We start from the raw sequence: 14303 nt of genomic DNA, 5'->3' as shown, positions 1-14303 counted from the left end.
AATTCTGGAGATGTGAGAGCGAAGGAGGAGACTTGATGCATGCCCTGTGGTCTGTTCTAAAATACAGGATTCTGGGTTAAAGTGCACAGTTGCATTCAAGGTGTTTCTAGATGCTGCTTTTCTTTTTGTTCAGGAATATATGTACTGAGAGACATGTTAATGTTGGAGGCTGGTGTGAAGATGACTCAGTGAGTTCAAATAAAGTATTATGATTGAAAGACAAATCATTATGAGGGGATGGCAGTCAACTGCTCCACGATCATTTCAAGAACGAGTTACGGAATTGGGGAAGGTGGAAGCACGTGAAAAAAAGACAAATAGATTACTTGATAAATTAGATGTTTGTCTGAGAAGATGGGTAACATATTTGGCAGTTTTGGAGGATGAAGAAGGTCACTGTGGTGAGACACATGGCAAAAGTGTAATTATCTTATTTTATTATTTATTTCTATATTATCATTATTGTATGTGCGCTTTTCTTTTATTGAGTTTATATTATTTATCTGTGTTTATTGGATTTATGATAGCAACATCTAATTACTGTAACTGCTGCTGTTGGGGAGGGGAAGGTAAAGGGAACATTAAAAGGATGTAAAAAAATGTGTAAAATGATAAATTATTGAAGAAAAAAAAATGTAATCATAAAAAAGGCTGGTAATAACCCAGAAGTTAATAGTGGGAATGGGTACTTAAACGAAAGTAATACAGAACTCTCATATCCAACAATTCAGTGTTTTTTAAAATCCTCGTTATTCAGTAGCTTCCACATACTTTCACATGCCCCTGCGCTGCTATAATGTTTATCGAAATCCTTAGCAAGATTTGAAATCACAGCAGATACCTCCGACGTTACACCAACAACACATTACTCACCCACAGTTCACGTTGCTCTACGTCTGTCATCGCCCGCTTTGATTTAGAGCTGTCTGCGATGCAAATGAGAAACCGAATATACTGTTGTGTTGCTCTCTCTGCTCTTTCGTACATTTCCAAATCTCCGTTTGCGAGACCCCCGGTGCCACCAGCTGCTCTGTTTGTTGCTTCAACTTGTCAGCAGGTCAAGCTGTCTCTTTTAATTAAAACCGACGTGCCAATCCACGCAGGGCCAACTTCCCCAGGACTCTCCTACTGTCTTCACCCGTTGCACATTTACAGTGGTCGGGATATTTATTTGTTTGTGCTTGAGCTCGGGGAGAGTTGTTTGCTTAAAAATACTTTATGTCCAGGTTTATTGTATAATCTATCCCAGGACTGTTTGCCAAAAGCAATTCGCAAATGCTGCTGGTGTAATGCAAAGCACACAGGGGGAAAGAGGAGCATGCATACCTCCGTCACGCAGCACGCCAATAAGGGGCTCACGGGCCAGATGTGCTCGCCTCTTAAACACATGTAGCAAAAATCGTAAGGATGAACAAAGGCAGTAATGAAATCAAATGTGCATGCCAAATGCCTTTGACTTGTGAGATTGCGGGAGCAGATTTTGTCATATAATGCATTGCTTTGTAGGGCTAAGCTGCCCCAGGGAATGGGTGGGTGATTATCAATGACTACTAGTTGAGTTATTGACATGCTACTTGAGTTTTTATGTGTGTGCAAGCATGCGTGTGTACGGCCGCGCAGGCGGGCATGCAGGGTGGCGTGTGTGCGGGCGTGCGTGTGGGCGTGTATGCGCACAGATGAGCGTGCGGACGGGTGTGCAGTTTGGTGTGCGTGCGAGCATGCAGGTGAGCGTGCGTGCGGGCGTGTATCCGCGCAGGTGAGCGTGCGGGCAGGTTGGTGTGCTGATGAGCGTGCGTGTGGGTGTGTATGTGCGCAGGTGACCGTGCGGGCAGGTGTGCAGGTTGGCGTGAGCGTGCGTGTGGGCGTGTTTGTGCACAGATGAGCGTGTGGGCGTGTGTGCAGGTTGGAGTGCGGGAGGGCGTGTATCCGCGCAGGTGAGCGTGCGGGCAGGCCGGTGTGCAGGTTGGTGTGCTGATGAGCGTGCGTGTGGGTGTGTATGTGCGCAGGTGACCGTGCGGGCAGGTGTGCAGGTTGGCGTGAGCGTGCAGGCGTGTGTGCAGGTTGGAGTGCGTGCGAGCGTGCAGGTGAGCGTGCGTGTGTTCGTGCGGGCGTGTATCCGTGCAGGTGAGCGTGCGGGCAGGCCGGTGTGCAGGTTGGTGTGCTGATGATCGTGCGTGTGGGTGTGTATGTGCGCAGATGAGCATGCGGGCGTGTGTGCAGGTTGGAGTGCGGGAGGGCGTGCAGGTGAGCGTGCGTGTGCGACCGTGCGTGTGTCTGTCCATCCGTCCATCCCTGCGTCCGTCCGTCCGTCTGTGCGTGTGTGTGTGTTGAACATGGGTGGGTGATTATTAATGACTTAGTTGATTGTTGACATGCTACTTGAATTTTTGTGTGCTTGCGTGTGTGCGTGCGTGCATGCATCTGTGTGTGTGTTGAATATGAGTGGGTGACTATTTATGACTGCTAGTTGAATTATTAACATTCTACTGTTTGTGTGTGTGTGTGTGTGTGTGCGTGCGTGCGTGCGTAATGTGTATTTATATAGTACTTTTATCGTGTATGGCCATACATTCAAAACGCTTCACAATCATGAGGGGGTCTCTCCACACCACCACCAGTGTGCTGCATACACTTGGATGATGCCACGGCAGCCACAGGGCAACAGCGCCAGTCTGCTAACCACACACCAGCTATTGGTGGAGTGAAGAGACTGATAGATTCGGTGGATGGGGATGATTGGGAGGCCATGATTGTAAGGGCCGATTGAGGAACTTTGGCCAGGACACCAGGGTTATGCCCCTACTTTTTACGAAAAGTGCCATGGGATTTTTAATGACCACAGAGAGTCAGGACGTCAATTTAACGTCTCATCCGAAAAACGGCGCTCACTGACAGTATACTGTACCATTCGCTTTTATTGGGGCTTTTGGACTTACTCTGACCACAGGCTGAGCGCCCCATGCTGTCCTCTCTAACACCACATCCAACAGCAACCTAGTTTTCCCATGTGGTATCCTATCCAGGTACTGACCAGACTCAGCCATGCTTAGCTTCAGTGAGTAACTAGTCATTATTAGTGACTACTAGTTGTATAATTGACATGTTTTTGCGTGCAGGTGGGCGTCCGTCCATCCGTCTATCCGTCTGTTTATACTTCCGTGCATCTGTCTGTCCAACCGTGCATCCGTGCGTTGAACATATCTGTTCATATACTTGGGCTTATTGATTTTGTTGTTGTGTGATATGGTGATTGTGTTTATTTGGTCTTAAAGGGATAGTTCACACAAAATTGAAAATGACTATTTTCTTTGCCAGTGGTTTAAAACCTATGAGTTCTTTTTCTGTTGAACACATATTTTGAAAAATGCACATTTATGGTCCTCGTTGACTTCCATAGTAGGAAAAACAAATGCCACTTGAGTTCATGGGTGGGTGATTATTGATGACTACTAGTTGAATTATTGACATGCTACGCAAGTTTTAGTGTCCGTCCCTCCGTCCGTGTGTGTGTTCAACATATATCCGTTTATATACTTGGGCTTAGCGATTTTGTTGTTGTGTGAAATGGTGATTGTGTTTATTTGGTCTTACCGTGTTTATTTGGATTGTGTTTTATTTGGTTTATTTTGTTGGTTATATTTTTGTTGATCACAAAAGAAGATATTTTGAAAAATGCTGGTTAATTGTCACTGTTGATTTCCATAGTAGGATAAACAAATGCCAGAGGTGTATAACGTACTTCACATGAAATTCACACTTGAGTCCATGGGTGGGTGATTATTAATGAATACTAGTTGAATTATTGACTTGCTACTTGAGTTTTTGCGTCTGTGCGTGCGTGCGTATGTTCAACATATATCCGGGCTTAGGGATTTTGTTGTTGTGTGATATGAGAAGGATTGGCGTGCAGATAGAGGAGATGCTTACAATAGTGCTCTACAACACACACACACACGCGCTGACGCAAGCCTGCAGTCGAAACAATTGCGATTGTACCCCTTTCAATCCAGTGATGTCACCATTCCGCTCTTCCTTCAGCTTCCTATCAGGTTTCAGATCAGCACCTTTGGCTGCGTTTCAGTTCTTGGTTTTGGAAGTATTACAATCCTTGAATGAATACACACAAATGCTTTGTTCTGAAGCTAGTAAGGCTGCATATAAAGGTATTATGGGCATGTTCCCAAAACAAAGTCAAAAGGTAGGCAAGTTAATAGTGCCAATTTATCATTCACAGGGAAAAAAATATCGCAATAGTTCACTATTGGGGGTTCAGGGGAAAAAATACAAAAATGGAAGACTATTGTGCTGAAAAAATTCATTATTAATAAGATTTCCCACTTACCATTTAACTTTGTAGTTTATTTTTGTGAATTAAACATATGAAATCAACTTTTGTGGAGTTGTAGAATGTCTGAGAAGACAAGTCTGTGTTCTGGTGATTGTTTAATTGGTCATAAAGGGATAGTTCCCTCAAAAATGAAAATAACCATTTACTTTCCCTTGTGATTTAAAACCTTTGTGAGTTTCTTTCTTTCTTTCTTTAGTTTTTTTTTTTTTTTTTACACAAAAGAAGATATTGTGAAAAATGATGGTTGATGGTACCCTTTGACTTTCATAGCAAGAAAAACCCATGCCAGTGATGTATAAAGTATTTGAAATCCACACTTGAGTAAAAGTACAGATATCTAAAAAAATGACTTTGGTAAAGGTTAAAGACACTGTTTAGAATGTTACTTGTGTAAATGTTTTAAAGGGGCTGATATTTATTGTACTTAAGTATAAAAAGTAATATAAGTAAAAGTACAAGTAAACCTGTAAATAAATAAATGAAAAGCTTAATCTTAAAAAAAAATTAAAGTCAATAAATAATCAAACTTGTTCTAAAAGTTTGTTCTGGGTGCTGCGGTTTCCCCCACAGTCCAAAAATATGCGCTATAGGTGAATTGAATAAACTAAATTGGCTGTAGTGTATGTGTGTGAATGAGTGTGTATGGATGTTTGCTAGTACTGGGTTGCAGCTGGAAAGGCATCCGCTGTGTAAAACATGTGCTGGATAAGTTGTGGTGACCCCTGATGAATAAAGAGACTAAGCCAAAGGAAAATGAATGAATGTTCAGTGTTAACTTCATTTTATACATTTTTTCTTGCTTTGAAATCAAAAAGCTAAATGTTTTGGTAAAATAATAATGAATATGGAGATAATACTATTAAAAAAGGGATTTTATTACTTTATTAAAATATATACTGTATATTTATATTTATACTGTGTGTGTATATATATATATATATATATATATATATATATATATATATATATATATATATATATATATATATATATATATATATTACTTAAAATGTAATGTAATGTCAATGTCAATGTAAACACTAAATAGTTGCTGAATCTGCTCTTTACCTCAATGTTTTTTCTTGACATTGGATGGTGAGTTTTTAAACACCAATATTTCTGTGTCTTAAATATTTAGTAAACCCTGACTATTTTTTTCAGTTGTTGTTGCTGTCTTGATTAGCTTGTGTTTTCTTTTGTTTTTCTGTCTCTTTTGTTTTTTATTCTGACTCTGAAACAACTCGTTGACAGTCTTTGGATGTAGAAAAGAAAAGAAATACAAAAGAATTTTTGGTGTTAGAAGGTCAAAGCAATTTTTGTATATAAAACCAATGAAACAATAGTGTTTAAAAGGTCAGATCAATAATTCATAGAAAAGAAAACCAAATAAAGTATTGCTGTTAGAATATCAGATCTTTTTATTTTTCTAAAAAGATATGCAGAATAAAAAATTTATTGGATTTATGTTATTGTTTCACTAAGCTAACATTGAGTACGTTTACATGGACATCAAAAATCCAATTTTAATACGATTAAGACAATACTCTGATTGAGTCTACCATTTAAGGTCATAATCCAACTAAACAGAAATGGAATTAAGTAATGTGGAGTATGCCGATTTTAGTCGCATTATTGAAGTGCAGCACAGACATGTAAACACCTTAATCAAACTATCACCGTTGTGTAGGTCTTGTTGCTGCATTTTACAACAGGATAGTCTATACACACACAGCTGTTTGCCACTATTCTCTGCACCTACCAAGTCAGTGAAGGACCACAGACACCCGCATCATAAAATGAGTTTTTTTTTCTTTCCATTGGGCGTGCAGTATCAAATTCCATTAAAACAACACTCTTCCAGCAGTTCTTACTTCATACGCGCATCCAGTACCTCAATTTGTCACGCAGGGCATGAATGAAGTGTTCCCGAATGAAAGTGAAAGTGCCGAACTGCAGTTAAAGTCGAAAAATTAAAAAATGAAACACCCGAAATTACATGAAACTCCAGAGGAAATGTGGATAGTGTGGTGACACAATGACGTTAATCGAATTGTGCGCTATAACATGTAAAACGGGATCATGAAAGGAACATTCAAAAAGCAACTCACGTAAACACCTTAATCATATTATTGTCTTATTCAGGTTAAGGCAAATAATTCCATTACTGATGTCCATGTAAACAAAGTCATTGAGTCATGATCTCGTTTTACATGTTAAAGCACATAATTTGATTAATGTCATCACACTATCCACATTTTCTCCAGAGTTTTACGTATTTTCTGGTGTTTCATTTCTAATTTGTCAACTTTAACTGCAGTTTGGCACTTTCACTTTCATTCAGGAACATTTCATGCATTGCTGTTTTAATGGAATTTGATACCAAACGCCGTATGGTAAAAAAAACTTTTCATTATATCGGCATTTCATTATGCAGGTGTCTGGTCCTTCACTGACTCGGTAGGTGCAGAGAATAGTGTCCAACAGCCATGTGTGTACAGTATAGACTATCCTGTCGCAAAATGCGCCGAAAATCCTACACGACGGTAATAGTTTAAGGTGTTTACCACACTTCAATAATGCAACTAAATCACCATACTCCACGTGTTAATTTGATTTCTGTTTAGTTGAATTTTTTATTATAATTTTTTTAGGTTGTGTGATGCATTCTATTATTGTCTTTACTGTGAAATGTATAAAGCACCATTAAAAAAAAAGGTATTTTCTTCCTGCAAAGCTCGCATTTTTTAGGTTTTGGAAGAGAGCACTGGACTCATCAGGGAAGCTCATCAGACAAACCGATAATGATCGTCTTCATCACCACAGAGCAAAAGCCACATTTCCCAGCATTAGAGACGCTTCGTAAAAAAACATTGACGCTTTACGAGGGGGTCGGATCGGATTGTGTGTTTGGCCGCTCAACCGTGTCCGTCCTACTTCATTTTCAGTTTCACTTTTCTGGAAACTCTCACTGACTTCGGGCTTTAATCTAATCAGTATCTTTGTCAGAGAAACACTGAACAAATATGGATTTAGGCGGTGGGCCAGGCATAAGTGGTACACCCCGTTCTGAGTCTAATAGGAATGCTGTTGCTGTTGGCACGTACTTCCAAAAGTCCCTTTTTTCCCCTTTTGGTCCGTATGCGGATCCCAGCACATGGTCATCTGGTTGGAGCCAGAGGTGTACTTTTATCCGTGAATGAATAAGGCTTTTGGTTCTGTGTGGAATTGACCATTTCATCACCATTGGAGACTTGGAGCGGTGCCTTCTGTAAAGAAACAAAAGGTTGAAAAGAAACGGCTTTTTCACAGTGATGTCAGGTTGCTGGAGGGAGGAAACGGAAATAGCATGATGAACACAAAGACTTTATTGAAATGATTGTTATGTTATATTTACATGATATAGAAAAAAGAAATGTATGATAAAAGGCCTAAATGTAATGTTTTATTCTAATAATTATACTGATCATTGTTTTCTAGACAGGTTTATTTTTGTGCAGTAATTTTTGGAGTTTCATTTAGGCATGACTGGCAAATCATTTAAGGTGTATTAGTTTATTTATTGCTAAACTGTATTTATTTCGACTCATTTACTTAAGTTTCAATTTTCATTTAATTAATATTTATATTTATTTCAGCATTATTTATAAGCAACATAAACAAAAAACTGGCCAGAACCTTTGTCCTGTAACTTTTATTTATTTATTTATTTATTTATTTATTTATTTATTTATTTATTTATTTATTCATTCATTTATTTATAAGCATTTCTAATTTTTATTAAATGTTTTTTATGTTTTTATTTCTGCTTAATTTATATTTACTATATATACACACTTTCTGACAAAAGTCTTGTCGTCGATCCCAGTTGTAAGAGCAACAAATAATAACTTGACTTCTAGTTGATCATTTGGAAAAGTGGCAGAAGGTAGATTTTTCCAGTGAATCATCAGTTTAACTGCATCCTAATCATCACAAATACTGCAGAAGTCCTACTGGAACCTGCATGGACCCAAGATTCTCACTGAAATCAGTCAGTTTGGTGACGGAAAAATCATGGTTTGGGGTTCATACATTCAGTATGGGGCGTGTGAGAGATCTGCAGAGTGGATGGCAACATCAACAGCCTGAGGCATCAAGTCACTTGTGCTGCCCATTACATTACAAACCACAGAATAGGGCAAATTCTTCAGCAGGATAGCGCTTCTTCTCATACTTCAGCCTCCACATCAAAGTTCTTGAAAGCAAAAAAGGTCGAGCTGCTGCAGGATTGGCCAGCCCAGTCACCAGACATATGAACATTATTGAGTATGTCTGGGATAAGATGGAGGAAGCACTGAAGATGAATCCAAAGAATCTTGATGAACTCTGGGAGTCCTGCAAGAACGCTTTCTTTGCTATTCCAGATGACTTTATTAATAAGTTATTTGAGTCATTGCAGAGATGTATGGATGCAGTCCTCCAAGCTCATAGGAGTCAAACACAATATTTATTCTTTTTCCACTGCACTATGACTTTATATTCTATACTGTACATTATTTCTGTTAATTGACAAGACTTTCGTCTAAGCAAAGTCAGACCTTACTGATTAAATTGTAAGATTGTAAAGTGATTACCTAATTAAATAATTAAAAGTCAAGGCATGATCATATTTATTTTGGTAAATAAGCGTAATCTAGAGGCCTTTGCCTTTCACATAAGCTACTTCTGATACCAGATGATCAACTAGAAGTCAAGTTATTATTTATGGTTTCCAAAACTTGGGAATAAATAAACTAATAACAATTAAAATTTCAGTTAAGTTTCAAGATATTTAATTTTTGTTTTAGTAAATTTTTACTATCTAATATGTTTATTAAATTTCAGCTTCGAATTAAACAAAAATAAAAATAATAATAGATTTTTTTTTCACCGCATCACCATTTAAAGGAAATGGCTTTTGCTCCATTTGGTCATTAGTTATCACCTCCTCCTCCGTTTTCCAGAGTATTAGTCTCTCAGCGCTGGCATCTCTGCCGAATTCCTGGCCTGTAGGAGTGTCATCGTGGCAGCGGGATCAGTGTAATTGAAATCACATGCAGCTCATCCGTCGCTGCTCTGATGATTGATCAGGTTTTATGAAGACATGCGGCGGGTGCTGCCATGCAGTCAGATAAACCAGATGTTCGTCACAAAACCCCCTTGATACATTAGTTGCCCTTCAGACCTCATGCACTTGCTCTTCTTTGAAAGTAAACGGAATGGTATTGTTGCATTTCTCCTCAAAGCCTAAAGGGGGCGCTGTTTTTGTCCTAAATTGTTGCTAAAATTGATTGTTACTGGTTTAATTTTTGTGTATGGTACAAACTGTCTTGATAGGTGGCATTTCGGTTGTTTGGAAAGATGGTTTCATTACCAAAGTTTTTTTCTTGAAGTCCTTTGAGGTGCCTGGAATCCGCAGCTTTGTGTAATGTGTGACATAATTTCAACTGAATCATGAGGACAGGGCTGACTCCTCCCCTTTTTTAGATATAGATAGGTAACGTTTTGTTTTGTTTTGTTGCAGTTCTGCCAGTCAGAGTTGTTCTGTCTAATAAAAGCCACAGTCTATAGCTATGTTGAGTCGAACTGTTGGTTCACTTTACAGTTTTTAAAAATCAGATTTTTGCGTCTAATTTGACGATTTTTGCACATTTTACTGCATTAAAAAAATTGATATAAAAATATACACATTTACGATTGTTTGAAAGTCGTCCATGTTGTTTTACTGCTATTTGAACACGATGGAAATATTGCTGAGCGTCTTTGCTTGTGTGTGTTATATCAAGAGAGTGAGAGAGAAGGCTACGCTTATGACGACAGATACATATATACACAATATCTAGTAGCTTTTTCTGATTGATACTCATGCTGCCTAATTCAAACAGGCTTTGAGTGCGAATTGCGATAACATCACATGACGCGTATATCACACCTGACGAGAAGTGTGTATTGACAATTCGAGGCTTTGCACATTGGACGAGCACATTCGGTTCGCAAATACTGTGAAGTTTTTGAATGTGAAATTGTGCATTTGACATGGCAGGAAAATGTCCTGGCTACCCAAAATATTCGAGAAATCTGAACATCACATAATAACATTTGCCTTGATTTTATGTTAAAATCAGCGATCGCCAAATCCTTGAGGGTCTGACTTCCTAATATAGCATTTAGCGTAATTCAAGTTTTTCTGTAAACTCCACTACAAACGCTCAGTAAAACTGTATGTAGATAAATGACTGATTTCAGCTGCTTCATGTAAGAAGGAGCGGAATATTTCAGATACTAGAACGTATTTGACTGGTCAGCATACCTGACGAAAAGTTGAAGTGCTCAGTGTTGTCATAAACAAATCATTTATTATTATAAACACTGCATATTTATCATGCTTATATCTTGTAAATGCTAATTTGTCACTGTTTTGGAGTACACTAGCTTATAAAAACTTTAAAGGGCACCTATTATACTATACCCCTTTTTACAAGATGTAAAATAATTCTCTGATGTCTATAGAGAGTATGTGGGAAGTTTCAGCTCAAAAAAACCCACAAATAATATTTTATAACTCTTTTAAACTGCCTTCTTTTGGGCTTTGATACAAATTGTGCCATTTAGGTGACTGTTGCTTTAAATTCAAATGAGACGGTGTTCTTTTTAAAAGAGGGCGGGGCTACAAATGCCTGTGTGTCAGCATAGTGGCAGATTCAAAAACTGGATTGAGAGGCTCTTCTTTTATTAATGGCCGTGAGTGTTGTAGATGCTGCTAATGCGCACTGCGCGCCTCGCATTTTTGCTGTTGCGCCCTGTGTGCTCGCAATTGAAATAAAAGTAAACTCTGAGCGAAAAAAGCGCATTATGTCAGTCGCGACTTTTTTATTCTTCAATCAAATGAAAGCAGAGGCGGGGTTTCTGTTGAAGTGACAGCAGTGTTTGTGTTTTCAAGATGACTACGGAGAACATTTAAATGATGGAGGATAGACTTGTGGTCGCTGTTTCAAGTTATCCAGAACTGTATTACTTTACAAATCTTGAATAGGACAATGTTATTAAATATTACAATTATAATAACATCAACAGCAACATACGGGTCAGCTGATTCAGTCGTTTTCTAGTGACATACAAAAGCACACCGCACTTATTTTTTTCTTGTCAACAAAAAAGGCAGTGTGGTGCACCTCACTCTTTTGGAACGTAAAACCACGTTCGGTGTGATCAGCCCCTGATGATCAACACATACGTGCAACCACACGTGCCTACAACACGTTTGCCAAAGAAGCAAAATGAAAAAAGAATATTGTCGTTTGACACAGACGGGTTGCCAAACTAGTGCTGATGCTGATCGCCTCTCTTCTGGATCTGTGTCATAAACTCAACAAATAGGCTAAAGTTTTGATAATTTAGTGTACAAAAAACAAACCAATCTTTTTTTTCTATTTGGAAAATTACAGTTATTAATATTTCTCATTAGTGCTGTCAAAATTAGTTCATTAATGTATGCTATTATTTAGACATTTTTAATGCGTTAAAAAAATTTACGCAATTAATGCAGTTACAGTTTTTTTATTTCCTGTTGTGGCCGATGTGTGTTTAACGTGCAAAGAAATATGGATAAGACCAAGGAAGCACTTTTAGAAGGAAAGTTTTAGTATAAAACAATTAATGTCACATTACCACGCTATCCAGCGTTTCCTCCAGAGCTTCATGTAATTTCGTTTGTTTCATTTTGATATTTTGATATTTGATATTTATTCATAGGGATAAACCCCTTGTACGTTTACATACATTTTACATTTGAATAGCCAATAAAAGTGTGAATAATTAGTTATTTTTTAATTGATTGACAGCACTAGTTCTTATATAATATAATTTTTAAAAATAGCTTATTTAGCCTAATCCACGAATCAAACAAATCCAAAGATTTTTTAGATTTTTGCATAATGATAACTCCGCACCAAACTGAGGCTTTTTATTTTAAAGTTTTTAAAACATGTATGCAAATTATTGCATTACCATATGTAAACAACAAAATTGTTATATGCTATAGTAGCCTTTACTTTACAAAAAGTCAACATATGAGCCTCAGGTTCATTGTCTTTCGTCACATGCAGTGCGCGCACATGAACCGCGAGGGAGACGGAGGAAATAAGTCATAATCAAAGACATAATCTTTAAACTAATGACTTCTATTAAAAATGTTGACAGAGGTTTTGTGAGGTAAGAATAACAGCGGGGCATTAATTAAATGCATATTTTCCGTGGAGCTATCGATTTGAGGTAGCCTAATATTTTTATCTGATGGAACAAAAAAAAACATTATTGAAAAAAACAGCCTATGCTGGTTCTTAAAAAGGATTCAGTCAGTGTTTTCATTTTGTAATCTAATTTTTTTATTTAACCGTTAATATTCGGTAAACGAGCTGTTAACCGAAATGAGCATCCCTAGGATTAAAATTTTTTTACTGGTTATATTCACACACTGCTGCAACACAACTGTGTTAGAACCATTTATAAAAGTGATTTTTGCATAATAGGTCCCCTTTAAGACATAAAATATTGAAACTAACTTAAATACTGATATCAGTGGGACTGTAAGAAGAGCATAAGAAAATCTCGCTTGTTGGGAGGAGATGTGTGTGTGTGTGTTTTTTTTTTTTTCTTTCGTGTCTTTCATTGGTTCCAGATGTGTGCCATTTCTCTCTCCTGCATTTCCTCATTTCTTATCTTTGTCTTTTCCCCTCCTACATCCCACTCCATCTCTACACACACACACACACATACACACACACACAATGTATTATTGTAGTTGTGTATTGGTGTTACCATGTCAGTGAGCATTGATGGCCAATGTATTAGACTGAGTGATTGTACGAGAGAGGGAAATAAAATAGTCAAGCTTGTTGGGTCTTCGATCACATACTGTAGATCAGTCTCCTATTTTCTTCCACACAAACCTCCTCTTCCTGTACTCTACACACTGGTCAGTGTGTCTTTTATGTAAGGGTTGTGTTGCTGTATAAAACCTGTTCTTGTATGGCAGACAGTTGTTGCTGCCACTTTTTTTCTTTTGTTACAGAGGTCAGCATTTTTACAAGGTCGTAAATGTTTGAGATTGTCATGGAAGATAACTTGACTTTTTTATGTCTGGTATCTGTCTGTCTGCCTAACTGGGATTTTGATCATACACAATAATAGTTTTATTTATTTTACACTTAGGTTACTTTACTTGTATTTATTGTTATTTATTTAATTATTATTTATTTTTGTTTTAATTACTTTTTATTTTATTTTAATACATTTATTTTACTTTTATTTATTTAATTAATTAATACACTTTATTTATATATTTTATTTATGTTGTACTTTTAAACTTTTATTTATTTATTTATTTATTTTTATTTTATTTTATTTGTTACGTGTTATTTTATTTTTATTATTTATTTCTTCATGATAAATTGTTTTTATGATTCATTATTCATTTATTAATTATATAAATATGTACAATTGTGAATTTTTTTATGTAATTGCGATCAAAAGTGTTATGATCAAAACAAAAACATCTAAAATACAGCAGAAAATTATTCAACTTTAACCAAAATATAGATTAAACTTAATTCAAAATAAAAGCTAATTGAAACTATTAATAAAAGTACAGTGGTTGTTCAATAATACTAATAATAATGCATATTTATTAATTATTAAAATAATAAGTTATTTTATAGTGCATATTTACTATATAATCATATAATATAATACATTAAATTATTATTTTTTTTTTATATAAAGTGCCTTAAAAGTATTGTCATGAGACACTTTACCTGAAAAGAGTGTTTTTACAAACAATAAGCTTTAAAACTGCATAAAGTCTGTGAATTATGAGTATAAGAATCAGGTACATTGTGTTTTTTCATTGAAATTTTCTTGTCAGCTCTAATGTTGTGAA

General features: G+C 36.8%; 1 protein-coding gene across 1 annotated transcript in view; it reads left to right on the top strand.

Annotated features, from left to right (window-relative positions):
- The window catches only part of uvrag (UV radiation resistance associated gene), a 242107-nt gene that overhangs the window by 211766 nt on the left and 16038 nt on the right, over window positions 1-14303 (top strand). The gene's annotated exons all lie outside the window — the stretch shown is intronic.

This window comes from Danio aesculapii, chromosome 10 (assembly GCF_903798145.1).
Source record: "Danio aesculapii chromosome 10, fDanAes4.1, whole genome shotgun sequence".
Lineage (NCBI taxonomy): Eukaryota > Metazoa > Chordata > Actinopteri > Cypriniformes > Danionidae > Danio > Danio aesculapii.
Note: the sequence above shows the minus strand (reverse complement) of the source record. Positions and strands in the feature narration are given on the sequence as shown.